At 37.6% G+C, this 18,157-nt stretch overlaps 1 protein-coding gene across 2 annotated transcripts in view; it reads left to right on the top strand.

The window, feature by feature from the left end:
• CPEB3 (cytoplasmic polyadenylation element binding protein 3) overlaps positions 1 to 18,157 on the top strand; it is a 177,528-nt gene that overhangs the window by 6,982 nt on the left and 152,389 nt on the right. Inside the window, exon 1 of one of the 2 annotated variants that reach the window (XM_045854204.1) lies at positions 15,759 to 15,875. The exons of the other annotated variant lie outside the window; for it this stretch is intronic. The gene's annotated coding sequence lies outside the window, so the exon portion shown is untranslated. Of the gene's footprint in view, positions 1 to 15,758; positions 15,876 to 18,157 lie in introns of those variants that run through there. 2 annotated transcript variants of the gene reach the window in all.

Here is an 18,157-nt window from a genome sequence, read left to right as displayed (position 1 = left end):
TAGTTCCTTGAGTATACCATGCTTCTTCTCTTCAGAGCTGGAAAGTAGGAAGAAGCATGGTATTCTCTTTGCATGGAACACATTTTCTCTGAACTTTATCGTTTTGTTCTTTAAGGCTCAGTTTACTGGCTTTAGAAAACCGTGCCATGACCTCCAATCCAGGTCTCCACATCATACGGTTTTATAACATCTGATACTTTTTCATAGCATTTTTATCACAACTGCCATGAATTTTTTTAGCATGCAATTGACTGTTTAAAGTCTCTCTCACTAGAAATTAATGTTCATAAGAGATGGAGGGATTCTGCATCCTAAGGTTATGACCCCAAGAGTGCATAGGCAGTAACTGGCTGATTTAAGATGCAAAGATGCAAGTTTCTTTTCTTTTTTTTATTGTTTGTGCTGTTATAGTTGCCCTAGTTTTTTCCCCCTTCATCCTCCCTCTGTCCAGCCTGCTCCCCAGTTCCATAGTCAATCCCCACATGGTTGTCCATGTCCATGGGTCCTTCATATATGTTCTTTGATTGATTTCTTCACCACTTTCAGTCCCCATCTCACTCCTCTCCAATTACCGCTGTCAGTCTACTCTATAATTCTATGCCTCTAGTTCAATTTTGCTCATTAGTTTATTTTGTTCATTAGATTCCTCTTATGAGTGAGATCATATGGTATTTGTCTTTCATTGAGTGGCTTATTTTCACTTAGCATAATAGTCTCCAGTTCCATCCATGCTGTCACAAATGGTAGGAATTCCTTCTCTGCTGCATAGTATTTCACTGTGTAAATTTGCCACAGTTTTTTAAGCCTCTCATCTACTGATGGGCACTTAAGCTGTTTCCAGCTCTTGGCTATTGTAAAATAGCACTGCTATGAACATGGGGGTGCATAAGTTCTTTGGAATTCTTAGGATATATTTCCCAGCAGTGGAATTGTTGGGTCAAAAGATAGTTCCATTTTTAACTTTTTGAGGAAATTTCACACTGTTTTCCACAGTGGCTGCACCAGTCTGCATGCCCACCACCAGTGCACTAGGGTGGGGAAAAGGAGACTCAGGTTTGTTGCTTCATTTGAGGACAAGTCTGAGAGACCACCCCAGCTCCACAGCCCATCACAGGATCAGCTGAGTATTCAATTGCAACCACCCTGGAGATCAGTGTCTCCCTCTGTGCCTTCCTCATTTCATTGCAGGTATACTTGCCAGTTTTGTCCTGCCCCAATAAGTCATTTGCCTGCAAAACCTGGTCTTAGAATTTGTCTGAGAAACTCAACTTTTAACACTATCTAATCTGCCTCCTCTCTGAAGGTTGCCATCATGGAACCTCCGTGTGTGTGTTTGTTTGCTTGTTTGTTTTTTTCTCCCAAATTTAAAAAAATCTTTAACAAGTATACAAAAATGTGCCCAAATTAAATGTACAGCTTGATGAATTCTCAAAAACTCTCAGCATATTTTTATAGAGAAAGAAAAAGAAAATGAGTGTGGATGGTGTGTGAACCACCTACATTTACAAGTTCCTCATGGGAAAAGCTTGAAGAGGGGGGTGTTGCCAAGGAAAGTTGGAAGTGTGTCAGATTTTAAAAGAGCAGTTATCTTTTGGTTGACTGCAGTGCATTTTGAAATGAGAGGAACATTTTAAGTATACTTTATAATAAATTTAGGTGAGGGGGAGGGCCGGGGGGTGCGGGGATAATGAGTATCAAGAACCAGAGGAGCCCTGGTTCTTGATACTCATTATTTTCCCCCTGGTTGGTGTGGCTCAGTGGATTGAGTGCCAGCCTGCAAACCAAAAGGTTGTTGGTTCAATTCCCATTCAAGGCACATGCCTGGGTTTTGGCCCAGGTCCCTAATTGGGGACATGTGGGAGGCAACCAATGGATGTATCTCTTGCACATCGATGGTTCTGTGCCTCTCCTTCTCCCTTCTTTCTCCTCTCTCTAAAAATAAATAAATAGCCTGGCTGGCATAGCTCAGTGGATTGAGTGCGGGCTGGGAACTAAAGTGTCCCAGGTTCGATTCCCAGCCAGGGTACATTCCTGGGTTGCAGGCCATAACCCCCAGCAACTGCACATTGATGTCTGTCTGTCTGTCTGTCTGTCTCTCCCTCCCTCCCTCCCTCCCTTCCCTCTCTAAAAATAAATAAATAAAATTTAAATAAATAAATAAAATAAAAAATAAGTGCTAAACTGCCATTCTCAGAGTATTAAAGAAAAAAAGAACCAGGGGAAAAACTGAATCATTTCACTAGGAAGAGAGAGGAAAAGATAATCTTTTGGAAAGCCAAAAAAATCAATAAATCAAATATGTCAAAATATTGCTAAAAATGTGAGTACTAAGATTTTCCTATGAATTAAACTTAATATTTTACTACTCTTTTGATTTTAAAGTAAAATTTCAAGAATCCTTCCATGATTTTGTATACCAGTGACAAACATAGCTTTCACTGAGGATGTTCACTTTACTTTCTGTTTAATTCTTTAGGTACCTACCACTAGCACCCTCATCTTGTCCTGCCTGGATGATACAATAGCTGACTTCCTAATCAACTATCTCTCTGTTTCCACTCTTACACCCACCATGGTCTGTTCTTCACACAGAACCCTGGTGGTTTTTTTAAGCCATAAATCATCTCACGTCACTGCCCTGCTCAAAACTCTCCGGGGGATTCCTGTCACACTTAGAACAAAACCCAAAATTTTAATTTAGCTCAAAAGACTCTATATGACATTGTTCCTGCCTACCTTTCAGACCTCATCTTGTACCACTTTCCTCCTTGTTTACTTGCTCTCTAGCTATAGTTGATTAGACAGATGGTCTGCCAAAGCTGGGGTCAGAAAACTACGGCAGGGGCAAAATTTTGCCAGAAGCCTACTTTTATCCTGCCAGGGAGCTAAGGATGGTTTTTAAATTTTTAAAGGATTTTAAAACAACTGCAACAAGAACAAAAACAAAGAAGACCTTATGTGACTTGCAAAGACTAAAATATTTATTGTGTGGCCCTTTTACAGAAAAAGTTTGCCAGCCTCTGATCTAAAGGCTTATTCCTACATTAGGATCTTCACGTTAGCTGTTTCCTTCACATCCTTCACATGAATGGGTTCTTTTAATTCAGGTGTGAGCTTAATTTAGGTGTCATTTCGTCACTGAGGTCTTTAATAACCATCTAACCTAAATACCTTGGCAGATTCTCTCAATCACATCACTCTTTTGTCCTTTACAGCACTTACACTTACTTGATCTTTTCTTATTTTTATTTTTTCAACATCATTCTCCCTTACCTCCATGAAGGAAGATCTGTGTTGAATGAATGACTTTTGCACATTATTTCTGCACATGAAGTTTTGGACTCTGTTTTCTTTTTTTTGTTCTCTCTGGGAGGACCTACACTGCAAATTGCAATGAAGAGGCACTTTAGAAAGGAAAAGCAAAACAGTGCCTCTCCTTGAGAGAAGAGACAAACTCTTTTCCTCCCCCTTCCTTCCCCTAGGAGGGGCCAGTACTAGAAGAGAGGGATGTTTCAAAGGGATGTCTTTAGGACTTCTTATTTTAAAAAGGAAAAAAAAAAGAAAAGAAACCTTTCTTCCTTTTATGTTTTTTTTTAAGAGTAATTTTTCAAGATGGTAATTGAAGTCTCATTCTCTAAGATGCTCAGAGGCTTTTGGGTGAAGAGTTTAAGTAGAGGCGATTCTCTGGGAACACTCCAGAGCCTTTCCCCTGTTCCTCCCCGCAAGCGTGTATTTCCTTGCCTTCTTTCTCCTAAGTTCCAAGAGCCCCTCTTTTGCCTCTATAACTTGTTTCCTGAGTCCACACAGCCAAGCTGGCTCACGTCTTCCACAACTCGCTTCTACCTCTGTGACTTTCTAAATAAACTTTTGCTTGTTTTGGGGGAAAAAAAAAAGTTTAACTAGAGAGGCCTCTGCTTGGGAAATGGATGTAACACTAAGAGGAGCCAGGCCTGGGCTCAAAGGAGACAAGGAGGACAATCTGAATAGAGCTTGTTCAGTCTAGGTGATCAGTAATGGGGGTGAAAGATAAAGACCCAACAACCACAGGTCCTGGGTTTTTCTGAAGTTTAATTATGTTAGATCATTAGGCCACACATTTTTACTTTTGGTTTAGAAAAAAATATGGCCACTAAGGGAAGAAGCAACAAGCATTAGAAGCTTGATTGTAAAGAAAATGTGGGCATTGATGTTACTCTTCTGGGTTGTGGCTGGGTGTGGCATGTGGAGAGGGATGAGAGTTAAGCTTCAGAGCTTGAGTTTTTGAGTCATAATAGACCTGAGTTTATTCACCCACTAGTTAGGTCACCTTGGGAAAGTTATTTAGCATTTCTAAGCCCAGGTTTCCTTATCTGAAAAATGAGAAGAATGATAGTTTCTATCTCTTAAGGTCATTATGAGGATTAACCGATAAGGCACGTACGCTGTGTAGCTAGATGCCTACAGGGTCTGCCATCTTTGTGTAAACATCTTCGTAGTCCTCACCACCAGTTGCTGAAGAAATTTTCTCAGTACATAGCTTTTGAAACTAATAATAAAATTTGTATTCTGTGGCAGTTTAAAATATCTCCCACTGTATTCTGCACAGGAATGTAGGATATAGAAAGAGGAGGGATCAGATAGGTCCGAATAGCAAGGTTATTGATGCTAGAATAAGTATGGGCTTAACACAACTCATTTGACTCCAAATATTAAGTGGCAAGGAGGTAAAGAAATCTGTACTTGAGTGTGGACCTTTCAGATAAAACCATTTGCATGTAAGTATTAGCTTTGGATTTCATACATTGATCTTTAATGTCTCGCTGTCTATTTAAAATGTCCTCATACACACTAATACTGCTTATATAGGTAGGGTGGCTGCTATTTTCTCTATTTTATTGTAGAGGAAACAGAGCCTGAAAAATTGAGAACATGGGTTTTAGAGTCATACTGTATTGCCATGATTTGAATCCTAACACCTCCACTTCCCAAAAATATAATTTAGCATAAGTTACTTGAACTTCCCAGACCCTCAATATCTTCGTCAGTGAAATGGGGATAATGAAGGGACAGCCTGACAGGGTTGTGTAAAATTATTCACCATGTAAACAAAGTACATGGCATGTCAAATAGGATGTGCTCAGTAAATATGTTATTGTTATCTTTCAGGGCCAGCCCGCTAATAAATGCTAGTATCAAATTTAGATAATTGGATTTCATATCCTATGTCCTTTCCACTCACCACCTCCCGTAATATAAATAATGTTGACTTCTTGCCATCGTGGTGATGTCATGAACCATTAACATTAGGGTGGGTGGTCCACCTTGATTTTCCAAAGGTAGTAGGAGATCTGTGGAAAGTATCCTTCTTGGTACAGTTGGCACACATAACTGTTTCTCAGCTTCCTCAGTAAGAGAACACAGCTACAGGACAGAACCACACCAAAGACTCTGGATTTTGGTTCAGCTGGTTAGAGCAAGTGTTAAGGATACCGGTCTGCCACACAATATAGCCTACATTAAACTGAATCAATGGGAGTCTTGTAGTGTGGTTGAAAAAGCATGCTAACAGTGAATTGAAAGACTTGAATTCTAATCTTGGATCCACCACTTATTAACTATATTTTGCGATGTCTCTGAACGTGGGTTTCCACATCTTTTTTTTTTTCTTCCAGTTTTATTGAGGTATAATTGACATCCAGGTAGGGATCCCAGCAGTCATCCTCAGTGCTGTCACCTGTTTATACAATCCTTTTGTGGAGATTAGGAAAAGGTGCCTCTTTTTTTCTAGCAGATGCAGCTCTAAGGTTCATGAGCTTGGGGAGCAGAGCATGTACTAGATTCTAGTTTCCACTAGACTCCTTGGCCAGCCTTTTGGTGTGTTATATAATCTGCAAAAGTGAACATGAGGAGCCCTGTCTATGTCTGCCCTCTGCACAGGACTATTAACAAAGATAAGATAATAAAAGTAAAGGAGTTTAGTAAAGTGTAATCCTCTCTGTGAATGTAAGGCATTGATATTACATAAGTGCTACTTGGTTTCAAATAGTAGGGTACAAGGGCTTCCTGGGTAGACACACTGATCATTGATTGCCCTTCCATTTGTTCTGATGATCCCTGTGACTCAACATACACAGCACCTATTAATTACTGGCTGTTAAAGCAGAGATTGTGTCAAAAAAGGATATTTTCCCAACACTTTCAGGCCTGAATCAGCCTTGCTTTCTAGAATCCCGAAGATTAAACACATTTCTTTTGATGATTTATCATTTTCAAGAGAATCATGCTGTTTTAGAATATTCTGGAGTGGGACTGGGTCTTGCCCATTGGTGGAATTTGGAACCCTTTGGTTAGAGCTTATCTCTGGTTTTCAGGCAAAGGTCATTATATAAAAGCTTTGTGTCAATGGGAGAAAGAAAAGTTGCTGAACCACAGTTTGCCCTCTTTTCACACCTTTGAAGCCCAAGCTGTCTCCTGGGCTGTATGGGTCAAATAGGACAGGAGGACCTCCTTTTATGAGTCACTAACCAAAAGACAGCTTTACAGTCAGACAGATCTGAAATTAGGTCCTAGTTCTGACACTACCTTGTGTAGGTAAATCACCTTTCTAAATTGTCATTTTGTCATTTGGACTTACAGACAATAATAGTATTTACCTCATAAATTTATTACATAGATTAAGTGAATATTTGCAAAGCACTTAGCATTGTATCTAGCACACAGTGTATGCTCCACTTAGCATTGTATCTAGCACATAGTATATGCTCCATAATTGTTAGTTCTTATTATTAAGCTTCCTGCAAGATATTCTACCAGACTCTGCGGAAGTACAAAAAGCATAAGTTGTAATGCCTTCTCCCAAGAAGCTTAGAATTGTAGTTGGGGAATTAACATAATTGTACCAGAAAAGGTAAATAGAAATGCGAAGCAATAAATGTGTGGTACAGATAGATGCTATTGTCAGGGAGTGGTGTTTGAACTAGGATCTGCAGGAAGGTGAGGCTAGGGTAATAGAGTGGTTGAGAAGGGCATTCCATTTGGGGCCTGTAACAGCAAGGCTCCAGGACCATTAGTAGTTCAGCTTGTCTAGAGAAGGGGGAATAATGCCATCTGTGATCATAGATTGGGATTAAAGGGGAGAGCCCTAAATACTAAATACTTGGGTAAGTATTTGATTTTTTGCCCCGTATATAATGATGAGGGACATGATGAAACTTGCACATGGAAATGTTTGGTAGACAGCTGGGCAGCTGTTGGGAAATGCTCAAAACTGTAGCTAAAACTTTGGGGATGGAAGTTGATAGTGTGAAAGCTGGTGATATCTCTAAGGCCAGCTCCTTAAGAGGTGCTTGTTGATTCCAGCTTAAAGAGGGCAACTTTTAAACAGCATTTAAAGTGAAATGGTGAAACTGTTGGGAGATTTAGAGAACAACTGAAGCCATTAACTGGATAGGATTTGCTTATCTGAAGTCTTCTGAAATAATTTCGGAAGTGGAGTGTCAGAACTAGAACCTGGTCTTCGAGAATAATTTTTAAATGAACTTAAAATATAAATAGCAGTTATTATGGGAGGAGAAGAAATGGCCCAGATAAAGCTTAACTATATTTTCTGAAATCATTCTGCAATCTTTGAAGTCTCCAGAGGGTTCTTATTACTGAGTTATCATAAAGACAGTAGGAAAATGAGTAAGCTATCATTGACTAAAGGGTGGTATGTTGTATCAAAAAAAGTTTGTAAAGGAGGGGACATTCTGGTAAGGGGACTCATTTTGCCTTTGGATAAAAACTGAAAATGGTGTGGAGTGCCTTTTTAAAGAGTATAACTTTAGTTTCTCTATAAGTACACACATTTTGATGCATAGAACTTTTTTATGTAAAAATATATGATCTGAGCATTATTCAGACCCAAGATGAACACATATAGGAAATATACATGAATATTTTTTCTATTTTAAAATTGAAATATAGTTGACATAAGTACTATATTGCAAAAGGATCACCACAGTAAGTCTAGTTAAGATCAGTCATCACATAGTTACAATTTTTTTTCTTGTGATGTGAACTGTTAAGATCTACCCTCATAGCAACTTTCAAATACACAATATAGTAGTATTAACTATAGACACTATTCTGTATGCTAAAGCTTCATGACTTACTTATTTTATAACTAGAAGTTTGTATGTTTTGACCACCTTCATGAACATTAGGTTTTAAAATAAAATTAATTGCAATTGAAGTCTACAAACATAGGGAACATAGATGAAAGCTATTTATCTTTTTTCTCAAATAGAATACACACATATATGTCATAATTTGAAATGGAATCTCCAGCTAGTAAACATAGACTGTAAGTATTTAAATTTACTTTTGCTAGATTAAGCAGAACAAACAAGCAGAAAACCTCATAGACAGACAATTGTATCATCATTGCCATAGGGAAATGGGGGTGGGGGAAGGCAGGAGAGGATAAAGGAGAGAGAAGTGGTGATGGAAGGAGACATGACTTGGGATGGTGAAGACACAATACAACATACAGATGATGTATTATAGAATTGTACACCTGAAACCTATATAATTTAATTACCCAATGTCACCCCAATAAATTCAATAAAAAACTAAAAACAGATAAATTTACCTTCACTATTTCATTATCATCATCTTACACAGGTAAGATGAAGAAGAATGACAAAGTATTATTTAGGATGCTGAAAATTAACCTTATTTGGCATATCAAGAGAGTAGAGATGTTTTTCTGCAATATGTTATTATCAGAATAGTAATATGTTATTCTTTATTATATACAGTATTCATACATTGTTTTCATGGTGGAAGTTCAGTTCTCAAGGAAGTATATAGTGTTGTAATCTTTCTTAAATAATTTGTCAATATGTATATTAAGCCTTAATGTTATGCCTTTCAACCAAGTAATATTTTTCTTTAGAAATATGGCTTAAGGAAACACTCAATTTGGAAAACAGTGGAAACTTGTAAACAAATGTCCTGCAACATAAGAAAGAGTAAACCAATTGCACCAAAATTAATATTTTGTATGAAATATCTTCATTAAATATCAAATATATTGTCATTAAACATAGGTATGGCAAGAGTATGTCTCTTCATCTAATGTTAAAGGCGTGCTCTGAGCCTCTATAAACTGAGGTAAAAGATAAACTTTGTTCTTTGATTTGGTCAACAAACTTTTATCTCTATTTTTATCTCTATTTTTCAGGCCCAGTGCCTGGGTTACAAATATAAATATAGTCCTAATCCTGAAGCTGTTCTAGAAAAGATATGTAAACAGATAATTACACAAAAGTATGAAGAATATTGCAGTAGAGGTATGTGAGTGTTACAGAGATGTATGAAGGAGGGAGTGAGCACTTCTGCTCACATGGTAAGAGAAAGCTTCAAAGAGGTGACATTTTGACTGGGTTCCACTGGGTAAGTAGACTAGGTTATCAGGAGGTAGAAAGGTTATTTCGGGCAGAAGGAATATGTGCAGCGGCACTAAAGTAGAAGAACATGGTCCATTTATGGACCTGTAGTAGGTATAGTTGGGAATAAGAATAGGAGAATAACTTTGTGTTTTATCCTCTTGGCACGGAGAAGGTAATTAAGAGTTTTAGGAAGCCCTGGCCTGGTATCTCAGCTGGTTAGAGCATTGTCTTGTACGTCAAGGTTGCAGGTTCCATCTCCCGTCAGGGCACATCTCCCATCAGGGCACATACAAGAAGCAGCCAGTGAATGCATAGATAAGTGGAACAACAAATGGATATTTTTCTCTCTCTTTTTCCCCTCCCTCCCTTCCTCTCTTTCTTTAAAATCAATAAATAGAAAAATCAAAAAAGTTTTAGGAAGGGGCATAACATGGTAAAAATTGTGTTTCAATGATTACTTAGGCTTTAGTATGGAGGCTGCATTTGGAAGGGTCCTAGATGGGAAATATTAGGGTATCACTGCCATAATTTAGGTTAAGTATTATATCAGCTGTGAGTAAAGAGGAGGGGGTGTCAATCAGAAATTTAGGAGGCAGAATTAATAAGTTTTAGTGACCAGTTGGACTTGTCTCTCAGTGAGGGAAAAGGGAAGGGACAGAGTCATGCTGAGATTCCTAACTTGAGTGACTAGATGAATGGTGGCATTATTAAATAAGATGAAGATAAGCAAACCAGGAATAAAGGCAGAAGTGCATTTGTGGGAAAAGAGGTGCTGTAGGACCCTCAGCTAGAGAAGTTATTAGTTATATGGCGGTTTGGAGTTTAGCAGAAAGATTTGGTCTGGTAACCTAGATAGTGATGAACTTAATTTCCCGGTTCATGAACATAACATTGCCTAGGGAGAGTGCAGAATTAGGAGAACCCTGGGAGAAGCTATATTTAGTGGCCAGGAGACTGAGAAGAAACTTTAGAAGTGAAGAACCAGGAAAGCAGTGTCTTCAAAGAAAATGGAATTCTGTTCTGTTTTCTACTGCTGTGTAACAAATTACCATAAGCTTAATGCTTTGAAACAGCATCCATTTATTAAATTACAGTTCTGTAGGTAAGAAGTCTGGTATAACATAAGTAGGTTCTCTGTTCAGGGTTTCAAATCCATTTTCAAGCTCATTCTTGTTGACAGAATTGCAATTATAGGTTACTGTTTTCCTTCTAGCCTGGAATCTTGGAGGACCATTTTATAAATCTGCTTGCTACAAGTGTTGTATGAAGGATGAATTGCAAATAAAATTGGGAACTGAAAAATGTCAGTTGGTCATTTGTAACTTTAGTAACATCAGTAGCAAGGGGGATTATAGCAGGATGGTAGAGGAAGAAACCAGATGCAGTAAGTTTGGTAGTTAACTACAAGTAAGAAGATAGAATTAGGGTTTAGAGGTTTCTTGCAAACAGCCTGTCTGGAATGGAAAGGAGAAATTTGGAAATAATTAATGAACTAGGTCTCAAGGAAACTAGGCAGAATGTGCTTTAGACTACAGATGGAGGGATTAATTGTGGATCTGTATGGGAACTCAGCTTCCTCTGAGACAGGAAGAAAGGAAATGTGGATGGGAGATACAGATAAGTTTGTAAGGGGGAACTTGGTGGTAGGCAGCTGAGAAATTGAGCACGTTGTTGCCACATAGCCTCAGTTTTCTGTTAGAAGTCAGAGACAAGGTCAACGAAAAAGTGGGTGAGGTTTTGGAATCGCCACTTTGTGGCTAGGAGAACTTTCATACAATTGTTGAATGAATGAACTCAAAACTAATGGACCAAGGCAAGAAACCTAAAAACCCCTACCTGGCTCACCTTGCTCCCTTTTTTGTTCCCTTTCTTTTTCCTTTCTCTTGTTCTGTTCTCAAACTTAGTCTGATTTAGAATTGCTTAACAAGTCCTCACTCAGTGGATATAGACTTTCTGCTTGTAAATTACTTTAGACTTTAATAATCTAAAATCTTTCTAGGTGACCTAGGGGATGTCTAATTTGCCATAGTTAACTAAAATTATTCCACTCCCTCCAGTCTTTGAGGGCTTTGAAATCAAGGGACTTGCTTCATCCTTGCATGTAGTGCCTCTCTAGCACAGGTCTGGCACATAGGAAGCCCTCAGTTTATTTCTCTAGCTTAGGTGATCCAGACTAATTTAATGGGAATATAACAAGAATGCAGAAAACTGCGTTAATTTTGTTGTTTTCTAAATTTCCAAAGTAAACACACCTGTGTAACAGCATCCAGTTTGAGAAACAGAGTATATCACTATATCACCAGCATCACTGCAGTCCCTTTTTATGTTCCCTGCCAATCATTATTTTTCTACAAAGGTAACCACTGTGGTGACTTCTAAAGCTGGTAAATTAGTTTTATTGGAACTTTATGTAAATTGAATCTTATAGTACATATTCTGTGTTTGGCTTCTTTCACTCTGCTTTGTAGTCATGCAATGCCTTCATGTTCTATAGAGTTTGAGTCTATTCATTATTTTTGCCTTATGATATTCCATTATATAAATATATCACAAATTTATTTATGCATTCTATTATAGATGGGTATTTGGGTCATTTTCAGGTTTGGGCTATTATGAATAATGAGCTTTGAACATGTCTTTTGGTGACTATGCTTGCATTTCTATTGGGGATATGTGTGGGTCTAGATGTGGGATTACTGGGTCATGAGGTATGTGAATGTTGGCTTTAGAAGATCTTGCAATATAGTTTTGTGTGGTTATAGTAAATTATGCTTCCATCAGCAGAGTTTGAGAATGAGTTGCTCCCACATCCTTGTTAATGTGTGGTATTGTCTGCCTTTTCCAATTTTAGCCATTCTGGTTTTATTTTGTATTTCTTTGATGATTAGTTAGGTAAAGTACTTTTTATATGCTCTTTGGCTCTTTGGATATCTTTCATTGAAGTCTCCATTTTTTTTTAAGGATGTCTACTGTTATTTGTAAGAGTCCTTTATATATTCTGATTACAAGTCTTATGTTGAAAAAATAAATATATTGCATATATTTCTCCCATTCTGTGAATTTTCACTCCAATTCTGGCTTTTGGTAAATAATTGTTTTTAATTTGGTTTATTTTTTCCTTTATGGTTATGGTTATTGCTTTTGTGACCTGTTAAAGAAATTAATGCCTGCTCTAATGTCATGAAAACATTCTTCTATGTTCTTTTTTAAAATTGATTTTTTAGACAGAGAGAGGAAAAGGGAGAGAGAGAGAAACATTAATTCATTGTTCCATGAATTTATGCGTTCCTTGGTTGATTCTTTATGTGCCCTGACCAAGGATTGAACCCACAACCTTGGTGTATGGGGATGACACTCTCACCAACTGAGCCACCCATCCAGGGCTCTCCTATGTTCTTTTAAAGGCTTTGTTGTTTACCTTTTATATTTAGACCTACAATCCATCTGAATTGATTTCTGTGTATCATCTGGCAAGGGTGAAGTTCTCTGTTTTGCCATTAAGTTGACTGCAATATCCTTTACTGAAAAGACCATTCTTCTACTATTGCAGTGCTGCTGTTTTCATAAATCTGGTGACCACATATATGTGGATGTTTCTGGACTTTCTTTTTGTTCCATTTGTCTATTTTCTTATTCTTGTGCCAATAGCTACACAGTTTAATTACTGTAGCTCTATGATAGGTCTTGATATCTGGTAGTGTAAAGTCTTGTAGATTTATTTATTTTTTGCCACCTAGATTGCTTTGGCATTCTTGGCCCTTTGCATATAAATGTACTTTTAATCCAACAAATGTTTGTTGTATATCTATTTCTTATGTGCTAGGCATAGTGATAGATGTTGGAAATGTAGCTGTCAACAGGATAGCCTGGTCCTTTCCTTATAGTTGGGAAAGTCACTCACATGGAGTGAGATGAGAAGAGGGCCCCGGTAGAGTCCTGAAGAACTCACTATTTAAAGTCAGTTAGCAAAGAAGACTGAGAGACAGAGAGAGCCCAAATGTAAGAAAATCAAGAAAGAACAACATGAAGGAAGTCAAAGGAAGAAGGTATACCCAGAAAAGTATGCTCAGTTATGTCAAGGCCACTACAAAGTCAAGCAAAATAAAGCCTGACTAAACATCTGTTGGACTTAGCTCTTTGTGGCTACTGTGAACTTAATGATACAGTTTCTGTGGACAGGTTGGGTGTTATCTTTATTAGATTGTAAATTCTTAGATGGGAACAAAGTTCTCTTTTTAATTAGTGTCTAGTGAATGTTATTTCATGGTGACAATCAAATGATCTTCACACTGCTGAACATCGTAAGGGCCAAGATGTTCTATTTATACCAACCCCCTTCATATTTATTCTTGCAGCTGATGAAAAAGTAATTACACCTCTAAATGGAGAATAATTTAATACCTACTCAAACCTTGACTGTTTATATAATCAAAAACTATATATATTTTTCTTTATTTTTAAAAGATGTTCTTTTATTTATGTTAGAGATGGGGGCTGGGGGGAGAGAAGGAGAGAAACATCAAGGTACATTGATTGGTTGCTTCTCACACGCCCCTAACCAGGGATCTGGCCTGCAACTCAGGCATGTGCTATGACCTGGAATTGAACCAGTGACCTCTTGGTTTTCGGAACAACACCCAAACCACTGGGCCACACCATTCAGGGCTTATATTTCTTTAAAAATAAAAAAAAATACATTTATTGATTTTGAGAGGGATGGAGGGAGAGGGGAAGAGAGATGTGAGAGCAAAACATCAATTTGTTACCTCTCGTAAGTTCTCCAACCAAGGATCAAACCCACAACCTAGGTATGTGCTCTGATCAGGAATCAAGCTCCCAATATTTCAATGCATGGCATGATGCTCCAATGAATCAAGCCACACTAGACAGCACCTAAAAACTATTATTTCATCCAGTCATTCACTTAGCCATTAAGCAAGCATATATGGAGCAACCACGAACTACCCAGGACTTACAAGCATTGTGCTAGAGATATAAGTAGAGAAGGAAAGGAAGGAAACCTAGAAAGATGTATTTGACCCATGTATATTTCAGTGAGCTAACCCTACAATCTGTTTTTGTATTTTTCCATAACTATTCAAAGGGGGGTATGTGCTTAAGCTCTGCGGCCTGAAGACAGAATTTCAGAAAGTGCTTCCTTTCTGGTTAAATAAAAAACAGGATTTTAGTAGAGATGTTCTTGGTCCTTTTGTGTGTGTGTCGGTGGGGGGGAGCTCATATAATTTATTGTTTGCTTGGTCTTTATACTTGGCATTTATGTTTGAGTAATTTTTGTTTTAGATCTGAGTGCTCATTTTAGGGAAGGAAGAGTAAAAATTAGTTTATTTTCTAATACAATAAAATTGCATTAGGGTGGGCTGGAATGGGAGTAAGTGGGAGAAAACTGTACTTGAACAATGATTAAAATAAAATTTAACCCTGGCTGGCGTAGCTCAGTGGATTGAGCGCGGGCTGGGAACCAAAGTGTCCCAGGTTCGATTCCCAGCCAGGGTACATTCCTGGGTTGCAGGCCATAACCCCCAGCAACCGCAAATTGATGTTTCTCTCTCTCTCTCTCTCTGTCTGTCTCTCTCTCCCCCCTCCCACCCTTCCCTCTCTAAAAATAAATAAATAAAATCTTTAAAAAAAGAGTATGCACTTAAAAAAATAAAATTTAAAAAAATTGCATTAAATGTGGGCAGTGCTAATTTTTTATTGTCATTCAACAAGGGTTAGGAGTCAAAGTTTATTTTTCTCCATTGTACAAAGTATTAGTAGAGTTGCACTTAGGGTCAAATGGATTAATAAATGCCCAAGTAAACTAATTTGTGACTGAAAATTACTTTGACCTGAACTCCAAGGTTAATATCACTTTTAATATGAAGATATTTTTCATTCTATAATATTAAAAATGTTGATTTTACATGTAGTCAGATTTTAAGTATTTATCTTTGCCCATTAGTCCCCCTCCTTTTCTTATTCCTTCTCACCCCAATCTCTTGCCGGGTCTGGTTCCTATTGCTGGCTATCCAGTCATTACCATTCTAATACCATTTAAGGTAGCTCTGCTGGTTTTATTTATTTTGAGCCCTACAATGCAGTTTCTCCTTTAACCTGGCTTTTTAAATCAACTTGATAAACCATTTTATTTTTCCTCTTTTTTGTTTCAACTACTCGTGATTTTGTATTGGTTAGGAAGATATGATGTGAACCGGGTACAACCTCTTCCCCTTGGAATCAGTATTTACGAGGCTTCTTCCTTTGCTGGCTGAGCGTGCTTAAGTCAGGCGGAGTACCTTGTGAAGGACTTCAGCCCCCACAGTTCCCTGTTTGCGCATGCCCTCTCGTCTTACAGTTGTCAAAGTGCTTTTGCCAGAGCGGTCACATAATCAACCTGAAAGAAGAAAATAAATACTGTACACTTTTAAATTTTATCGATCCTTAAACACTGGACACTCAAAGGTAACTGCTACTAAGAATTTGTTACTTGAGATTGGGTGATTGCATGTGAAGGAAGATCTATTGTGTGTGTGGTGGGGGGAGGGGAAGGAGATATCTATTTCTCTGACTTTGCTATAAATAAGAAAAAAGAAAACAAACAAACAACAAAAACCCCAACCCAAGCAAACAAACTATACAAACAGTCACTGAAAGACGGTGCATATTAACTTTATAAATATTATCTTAATCTATTGCTTATCTTTTGTTTAAAGGGTCTTATTTATTAAAGATGGGTCTTGACCTTGACAAAGTGAATTTATGCAGAAAGTGAAATTTAGATCTTTAAGGAGTGTTGAGAAAAATGGATGTTCATGGTATGATAAAAATTTTAAAATTCAATAAATATATTAATATCAATTACAGCCTTTATAAAATATTGTGAGCCCAGCTTACTTTTTGGCTTTTTGCTATGGTACAGCATTATTTTTTTTCCACCAGGAGTGTGTAGTTTACACTGAAGGCATTAACAAAAAGCATTTATACAAGCATGGGAAAAGCTGAATTGATATTGAAATTAGAATCAAATGCATATTTCAGCCATGATGATATGGCTATTGTAAAGCTAATTCTAGCCCCCTGGAAGCATCTGAAATATCAGATTATAATGGTTACTGCAGCACTGCTTAAACCGAGTATAAAAATGTCTTTCTATCACCATTTCCTTTGGTAGCAATAGAACTTTGTGTTGTGAATCCCAGCTTCACTTGCATCTCTGTGTCATCATTTTCAATACTGATCAAAGCATTGTTTTAGACCAAGAGAACTGAGGAACATAAAATCTTAAGTAGATTTTATTGGGAGTAGTAGGCAATTTATGATATATGTCATATTGGGTTGTTTTTTTTCGGGGGGAGGAGATAGGGAAGAAAGGAGTAGAAAAGAGAGTAAGGTAGCTGTGGAGCATTTCTTTGAATCCACTATTTTGTCTATGTATGAAACTTTAAAATGAAAGATTAACCATTTTTTCTTTTCAAATTACAGTTGATGTACAATTTATTAGTTTCAACTGTATGAGCCCATGAGTAAATACAATCATTTAAAAGATAACCTTTAATAAAATAGGACTACTTTTAATCCTATTTCTCAGTCTGACATAATTTGGCTTAATAGTTAACAGCGCTAGCACGACCATCTTTCAATACATTTATTTTACAACAGTCGTTATTATGAGGATATCCAAAGACAGACCTTCTGAGGGTATTTGAATGCCCTTTCACAGGTGTCCTGAGAAAGATGCTTCTCTGCATCTGAGTTAGGTAACTGCATTAACTATATTAATAAGTTTGTTACAATTATACTGAATTATCATCTAAAAGTATATGGTTGGTTATATGCTTCTTTAACATTTCAAAGTATTTGTTTTCAGGGGGGTCTCAGCCCTGTAACATTAATATATTTAATACAAGTAACATGTTCTAAGGGACAATGATAACTATGTGTATGAAAATCTGGTATTGAGTGATTACTATTTTCATCTCTGAATGAGAAAACAGGCAGTAGGCAGAGGTGAATATAGTCATTCTATGCGAAATGGAAAATACCATACACTCCTTATATGGCTAAACGAAGCAGTGATGGCGATGTACTATAATTACAATGTATGAGAATTTGGGACTTTGTACTCTGCTATTTTTAACACTTTTGCTAGTATATGGTAATTCAGGGTCTTCAAACCATGATCTTTCACTGCTAATACTAGTGATGAGAGCATTCTAAATTTGCCTAAGTCTTGTGACCAAGGCAGCAGCAAGAGGATTTAAAAATGAAAATCTGGCAACTCCAGAATTATCTTGACTTTCTACTTAAATTTCAAAAGGATTTCTTTTACTTTTTTCCCCACATTTCTAAAGAAGGATTGTTTAAAAGCCCCGCCCCATCTCACACTCAGCGTCTGTCAGTCTCTCTCCCTCTCTCTTTCTTCCTCTTTCTCTTCCTCTCTCTCTGACCTCAAATCCAACGAGAACATTTCTCCAGTCTGCAGAGAAATTCTCAGGCTCCTGTTGGGACCTGAACCACTGAGATGCCAAAAATCTCTTGTGTGGCAGAACTGGAGACAGAAAAACCCCAATCCTTGGAGAGTATCAGGCAGCAAGCACTTCCAAACGTTTCAGTCGATTTTTACCTCCATAAAAACAGTGGGGTTTTTTTTTCCTGTCTCCTAACAAAATGGAGTAGCTGCAGCTACTGGGAGGCCAGAGAATGATTGTGCAGCTGAGTCCTCCTCCTAACAAATGTCAAGGATT

Source organism: Phyllostomus hastatus, unplaced genomic scaffold, assembly GCF_019186645.2.
Source record: "Phyllostomus hastatus isolate PE091 unplaced genomic scaffold, TTU_PhHast_1.1 phas_scaffold_1066, whole genome shotgun sequence".
Classification (NCBI taxonomy): Eukaryota; Metazoa; Chordata; class Mammalia; order Chiroptera; family Phyllostomidae; genus Phyllostomus; species Phyllostomus hastatus.
This window is presented reverse-complemented; position numbering and strand designations above follow the sequence as displayed.